The sequence below is a fragment of the Eutrema salsugineum genome, unplaced genomic scaffold (assembly GCF_000478725.1).
Source record: "Eutrema salsugineum unplaced genomic scaffold, Eutsalg1_0 scaffold_7, whole genome shotgun sequence".
Lineage (NCBI taxonomy): Eukaryota > Viridiplantae > Streptophyta > Magnoliopsida > Brassicales > Brassicaceae > Eutrema > Eutrema salsugineum.
The window spans coordinates 7,399,333-7,407,141 of NW_006256486.1; positions in this window are offsets into that span (position 1 = coordinate 7,399,333).

Consider the following 7,809-nt stretch of genomic DNA (forward strand, 5'->3'; position numbering starts at 1 on the left):
TTTTTTTTCTACAATATTTTTAAATTAATTAATATTTATTCTTATATATTTGAAATTAATTTACTTTTCTCTTTTTATTTGACTAGGTTTACGACCGACAATGCAGTCGGTCGTAACGTTGCGGATATCATCAAGGGGTTTTTCGTACAACCCCATACCAGCTGGAAGAAGCTGGATCAGGCCACACTTGACACTTGGTTCAAGTGTTTTGCGGTAAGTAATTTATAATTTCGTTTAATTTTAATTTTTAATTTTAACTTTTTACAATAATTACTAACTTTTTTTTTTCCAGCAAAACTGGCATTGGGAAACATCCACACACGGACGTGTGGAGATGGCTTTCAAGGAGAAGGTCAAATTCCGACTCAACAACATCGTTTCCGACTGGAAACGGAAGTGGGAGGTTGACGGCGACAAGGCCAAGCCGGCGCCTATGGCCAATTCCGTCTGGCGGGGCCTTGTCCAGTACTGGTTGGATCCGCACAACCAGACTACAGCCGCCAAGTGTTCCGGATCTAGGTAAGTAATTAATTCCATTAATATTTACATTATTTGTTTTTATTAATTCTTATAATATATTCTAATGAAAATATTTTTCAGGAACGCTACTGACGATGCGGGAAATCGGAAGAACGTTCCGCACACTTCCGGCCAGATTCCTTTTGCCGGAAGACGTCTTATGATGCTAAGTAAATTAAAATTACTGATTTTTTGTTTTCAAATAATTAACCTTGATTTGTCGATACTAATTTTTTCATTTTGATTTTTAGGTCGAAGATAACGGAGGAGAACTTCCTCCGATGACAAAGGTTTTCGCCGAGACGCATAAGAAGCGGAACGGCGAATTCACGGATCCTTGGGCGGAGGAGATCTACAACGCCGCCTGTGCGGCGATCGAGGAGCGACAAACGCAGCTGACTCAGCAGGTGCGTCAAATGTCTCCCGGAGGTAGCTCGGTCCAATCGACCCCGGCGCTGACGGTGGCGGAGATGGACCAGATTTTCGAAGAGGTAAATTTAATTACTATATTTAATTAATGTAACTTTAGTTATAAATTGAATTTCTAATCATAATGTTTTTAAATATTTGTAGGTTGCCCCAAAGAAAAAGGGGCGGGTATTAGGGATGGAGTCCATCCGTGATACCCCGAGAGCTACGGCGACTGGTCACGTCCGGGTCCCGGATCCGGTTATCCGCCAGGAGATCGATCAGATGCGGACCCGTTACGAGACGAGGATCGACCAGCTCTACGGTCTCTTCGAGATCATGGGAGCCGACAACCCGGTGCTCATGGCGCAGTTGGACAAGCTGCGGGCTGATGGGGTTGTCGGATTGTCTGCCGGCGGGTCATCTACTAGGACGCAACCGCCGGTGCAGACGGACGAGGAGATGTTTCGATCTCTCGGGGTTGAGCCTCCTAGAGCCGGAGATCAGGCGCCGGCAGAAGCATCAAACCGAAGACCCGGCAAGGAACACGTCCAGGATGATGGGGAGCAGGCCGGTGACGGGATCGACGATATAGATTTAGAATTAGATTTAGAGCTGTAGGGTTTTTTTGTAAATTACAATTAATTTTAATTTGAAATTTTAATAAATTTTAAATTGTAAATTAACTTTTTTTAATTTAAATTTTAATTCGAATTATTTTTTTTTTAATTTTCAATTATATTAAACGTCGTATAATCGTCGTAATATCTTTATTTAAAACCGTCGTACATTCGTCGTAAATATTACGATGAATTTACGACCAAAATGTACGACCACAAATACGACGATTATACGTCCGCACTTTACGACGATTTTACGACGAAATGATTAAATATTTTACGACTGATTTACGACGATTTTTGCGTCGTACATTTACGACGATCTTACGTCGACCATTAACGACCACTTAACGACGGTCCAAGCGAAGACCAAGTCGACGCAATTCGATGTAAAATCCTCGTAAACTGTACGACGCATTTACGACGATTTCGTTTCCCTCGATGTTACGACGAAACAAAACCGACGGTTTTACGACGATTTGTCTATTACGACGATGAGTTTACGACGATTTCGTAATCGTCGGTAGTTCGTCGTAATAGCCCTATTACGACGAAATAACGACCATTTTGGCTGTCGTAAAATGATGTTTTTCTTGTAGTGTCAGAGTTGCGATTGACAGCTAGCGATCATGTTAAAATTTGCTTTTAAAACATCTGAGTCTACAAACCTCTGCTTTTGGCTAAATTCCGGGTGCCATGATGTGCTTGGATAGTTATAGCGAGTGTGAAGAATGAAGCAACCACGTTTTGGGTGATAAAGTATGTGAAAGTCCACACATGTTCAGTAGAAAAGCGAATGGCTCACCGTGGAAAGTCTACTCCGAAGTATATTGGCAGACTATTTATAAGCCATTTGGGCATAATCGATGGACTTACACCACAACATGTCAATGATTCAATGAAGCATATATTTGGCATCAAGATGGATTATACTACTTCATACAGATCTTTGATATATGCCCAACAATTGGTGAAGGGAACAGCTGAAGATGGATATGTGAGTCTCCCAGCTTACCTACATGCACTTCAAAAAGCCAATCATAGAACTGTAACAGCTCTTCATGTTGATTCAAAGAATAAACTCAAATACCTATTTCTGGTCATTGGAGCATCGATAACTGGTTTTCAGTACATGAGAAGCGTTATTGTGGTGGATGGATGTCATCTAACTGAAAAATACGAAGGTATTTTGTTATGACAACCGCACAAGATGATAATTTTCAGATATTTCCTTTGGCTTTTAGAATTGTAGATGGTGAAGATGATGCTTCATGAGAATGTTTTTTAAAAAAACTGCGTGAATGTGTTTCAGATAGTCATCCTTTGGTGATAGTTTCTGATAGGCATACTTCTATTAAGAATGCATGTGAAACTGTTTTCCCATGGACAAAATGAGTGATATGTTATTATCCTCTACAACATTACATAGTAACAAAATTTAAGGGGAAGCACTTGATGTACTTGGTCAAACATGTTGCTTATGCGTACAACCTCTACGATTACAACCGGTACATGGCGGAGTTACGACAGATCAAGCCTGATCTTGCTGAGTATTTGGAAGAAGCCGATGAGAATCTTTGGCCCTGAGTTCATTTCTGTGGAGACAGATACAATATTAAAACTAGCAATATCGCAGAATCTATAAATTCTGCACTTAAGAAAGCCCACGGTTTTCCTGTATCATTTCTCTTGGAGTTCATACGAGAGAATCTCGGGAGGTGGTTTTTTTAAATACAGAAAAGATGCTTTGAGTCTCACAACACATAATATTTGGAGAATTGAATATTTTCTGGCGATTTGTGGACATTATGCGGATGCAATGTTGGTGGAACGCATTGATGCTTGGAGATTCTATGTGAAAGGAGGAAAACGGATTGTATTGTCGATTTGAAACATCGAATGTGTGAATGTGGTGTGTTTTATATCGAGAAAATCCCTTATTCACATGCTATTGCAGTTGCATTAGAGGGTGAGATACATGTGGATTCGTTTGTATGTCCTACTTACTCGAAAGACTACTTGTTTGTTGCATACTTTCATAATATAAATCCCAATATCTCAGTAGTAGAAGGAGTCCAGCTTCCACAATGTTTTCCGCCTGACATTCGCCGCAAACCAGGCAGAAAGAAGAAGTCTGTCTGGCAATCATGGCTAGAAATTTCTAGGAGGAGAAGCACCAATCCAAGGAAGCTGCACAAACAATACAGCTGTTCAAAATGCAAGCAACCTAGTCATACCCTACTACATTGTGTAAGTTGAATTCAGCTACTCATCTAATAATGTTCAATGCAAAATTCATTGACTTATTTACTAAACTATTGTGCATTTCACTTAGTCATCGAATATTGATCATAAGAAGAAGAAGAAGTATTCAGAATAGAAGGACAAGGCTGCATATGGTGTAACGAAGTCTAGTTTCAAAGTCTGCGTTGGAACTCTGCGTTGGAAGTCTACTATATTTGTCTATGTTAGAAGTCTGCTGTTTTATTTGTTAATGGTTTATGTATGAAATGGTTATCAATGAAACGACTTTAACAACTTTAACGACTTTAATGGTGTATCTTTCCGACCGATGTATATGTTTGTCTTTGTTTTTTCTGTATACAAATACACCATGACAACGAAGATCAGTTCCATTTCAGACCTAAGAAAATGTCAAACCTAATAAACTTCTAACACTCTCCCTTCAGATATTTTGTGGGAGATCCTTCTAAAAACCACTTCTTCTTCGTACGGTGCTCTCTATAAAGCAAGAGTTTGTTCCAAAACTCTAAATATGATTTCTAATGAAGAGGGGTTTTTAAGAGTAGTTGATCTAATATCCTTGAAAATTCTCTGGGTCTGGGATCAACATGGGAGGGTTGATGCATTCTTTAGGCGCTGTTTGAACTGTGGAAATCCTACATTGCAATTACTAATAGGTGTATCTCTAATTTTCTTTGAAGATAGCGTCCAAGCAAGGTTGGATTTAATCAGGGTATCATCAAAATGGAGGATGCCTCATGGCTACATACTGCATGATTATGTTCTCTTTAACCATGGATGGCAGCCATGATGTATTTAACTCCATTCATGGTATAACCCCAACAGAGACAACGAAGATGAGCAAAACTATACCGCACATCAACAGGTCTCTGTGGACTTTTAAAAAGCCTGACAAGTTCCAAGAACTGGTGCTCCAGATTTTGCAAAAGCACAATCAAGGAGTTGTGATTGTATGAAGTTGCCAAACATGCGCTGGATGGATGATCAAAACCTGGTCGATACATATGGCGGCAACCTCTGCAGTCCATGCTTCTGAAGGTAAGAATGTGTCATATTCTGGAAAACAAGCACTGGATTTGCTAATGAATGGTCGTATTGAATGTTTTACTTATTTGTATCAACTTCTATGTTTAATTGTCATTTGTAAACTTCATTATAAGACTTCAATAGTAGACTTTTTGTATTGTAGACCGTCATTAGTAGATTTCTTAATGCATACATATTGATAATATTTCATATGTTTACTTACTACAAACCTAAAAGATAATTCAAAATACAACATATATTGGTTTACATAGTAGAACCAAAACAAAAATACAACACATTTGACATGTTAATTATGATAAGTCACCAAAAAACTTCCACACCTATCATCTACAATTGTTAACAATGACCTGCAATATGTGGTTTGCAAGTCATTTATGCAAGTAGCCCAAAAGTTGCCAAACAAAACAAGTTAGTTTTTAAAAACACATACCCTAAGGTTTGCTATCACAGAGATCCAGTCCTGTAGCATCCAAGTTCTCTGTCCCATGTTAGCTTGTTTCGTCAAATATCTCTGCAGCCCATTTTTTCTTGATGGCTCTGATGTTTTTATCACAAAGTTCCAGAGGAAATGGCAAATCCAGAGCATGACACTCAAATTACTTCAGGCAGTAGACTCCACAATCACTACTCTGATAGTTCTGAGGTATCTCCTTTGCTGGTACTCGCACATGTGTGAAACGTGTATAGGTGAATTTTCACTTGTCTTCAGTAGGTGCACACGTTTACAGAAAAAAGGTAGCATAACAGCCTGAGGCTCCACATCTTCGTCAATAGTGGTATCAGAGGCATGAGTCGCTACTATCCCATATTGTGATATGCCTCGTCAGAAATGAAATTCAGATAGCTACCCAATGGTTCTCGATGATATGCAACATTGTGTACAATTGGTCGACTTCATAAGCCCACGTCTTTTCAGTTTTCCAGACTGGTAATTCTCCTGTGTAATATGAAAACGCACCAGGTGGTAAAAGTCTGTCAGAACCATCTGCATTCGGGTCTGACTTAAAGAAGTCATTGTAGTCGCGTCTCTAAATCGTAGCAAACATTGAGTTGAGGAAGCAAAAGCCGATCTGACCAAAACCACTTTGGATGCTTAGCGAATCGAAGCCTTAGTAAGTTAATATAAGCTTCCATTTGCTGCACTGATAAAAATCAAACATTAATGAAATCTACAAATAAAGCTACAAATAAAATCTACAAATAAAGTCTATTACACAGGTTCTGGCAGATGGTTCTGGCAGACTTCTATCACCTGGTGCGTTTTCATACTACAAAGGACAATTACAGGTCTGTAAAACCAAAACAAAAATACAACACATTTGAAATGTTAATTATGATAAGTCACCAAAAAACTTCTACACCTATCATCTACAATTGCTAACAATGACCTGCAATATGTGGTTTGCAGGTCATTTATGCAAGTAACCCAAAAGTTGCCAAACAAAACAAGTTAGTTTTAAAAAACACATACCCTAAGGTTTGCTATCATAGAGATCCAGTCCTGTAGCATCAAAGTTCTCTGTCGCACGGTAGCTTGTTTCGTCAAATATCTCCGCAGTCCATTTTTTCTTGGTGGCTCTGATGTTTTTATCACAAAGTTGCAGAGAAAATGGTAAATCCAGAGCATGACACTCAATGTACTTCAGGCAGTAGACTTCACAATCACCACTCTGAATTTTCTGAGGTATCTCCTTTGCTGGTACTCGCACATGTGTGAAACGTGTATAGGGGAATTTTAAGTTGTCTTCTGTAGGTGCACACGTTTACAGAAGGTAAGGTAGCATAACAGCCAGAGGCTCCACAACTTCGTCAATAGTGGTATCATGAGGCATGAGTCGCCTCATGACTATCCCATATTGTGATATGCCTCGTCAGAAATGATACTCAGATAGCTACACAGTGGTTCCCGCTGATGTGCAACATTGAGTACAAATGGTCGACTTCATAGGCCCACATCTTTTCAGTTTTACAGACCGGTAATTCTCCTTTATAGTATGAAAACGCACCAGGTGGTAGAAGTCTACCTGAACCATCTGCATTCGGGTCAGACTTAAAGAAGTCATTGTAGTCACGTCTCCAAGTCGTAGAAAATATTGAGTTGAGGAAGCAAAGCCGATCTGACCAAAACCACTTTGGATGCTTAGCGAATCGAAGCCTCAATAAGTTAATATAAGCTTCCATGTGCTGCACTGATAAAAATCAAACATTAATGAAGTCTACAAATAAAGCTACAAACAAAGTCTATAGATAAAGTCTATTACACAGGTTCTGGCAGATGGTTCTGGCAGACTTCTACCACCTGGTGCGTTTTCATACTACACAAGAGAGTTACCGGTCTGTAAAACCAAAACAATAATATAACATATTTGACATGTTAATTATGATAGGTCACCAAAAAACTTCCACACTTATCATCTAATATTGCTAACAATGACCTACAATATGTGGTTTGCAGGTCATTTATGCAAGTAACCCAAAAGTTGTCAAACAAAACAAGTTAGTTGTGAAAAACACATACCATAAGGTTTTCAATCATAGAGATCCAATCCTGTAGTATCCAAGTTCTCTGTCCCACGATAGCTTGTTTCATCAAATATCTTTGCTGCCCATTTTTTCTTGATGGCTTTGATGTTTTTATCACAAAGTTGCGGAGAAAATGGCTAATCCAGAGCATGAAACTCAAATTACTTCAGGCAGTAGACTCCACTATCACTACTCTGATAGTTCTGAGGTATCTCCTTTGCTGGTACTCGCAAATGTGTGAAACGTGGATAGGGGAATTTTCACTTGTCTTCAGTAGGTGCATACGTTTACAGAAGGTAAGGTAGCATAACAGCCAGAGACTCCACAGCTCCGTCAATAGTGGTATGATGACTATCCCATATTGTGATATGCCTCGTCAGAAATGATACTCAGATTGCTACTTAATGGTTCTTGCTAATGTGCAACA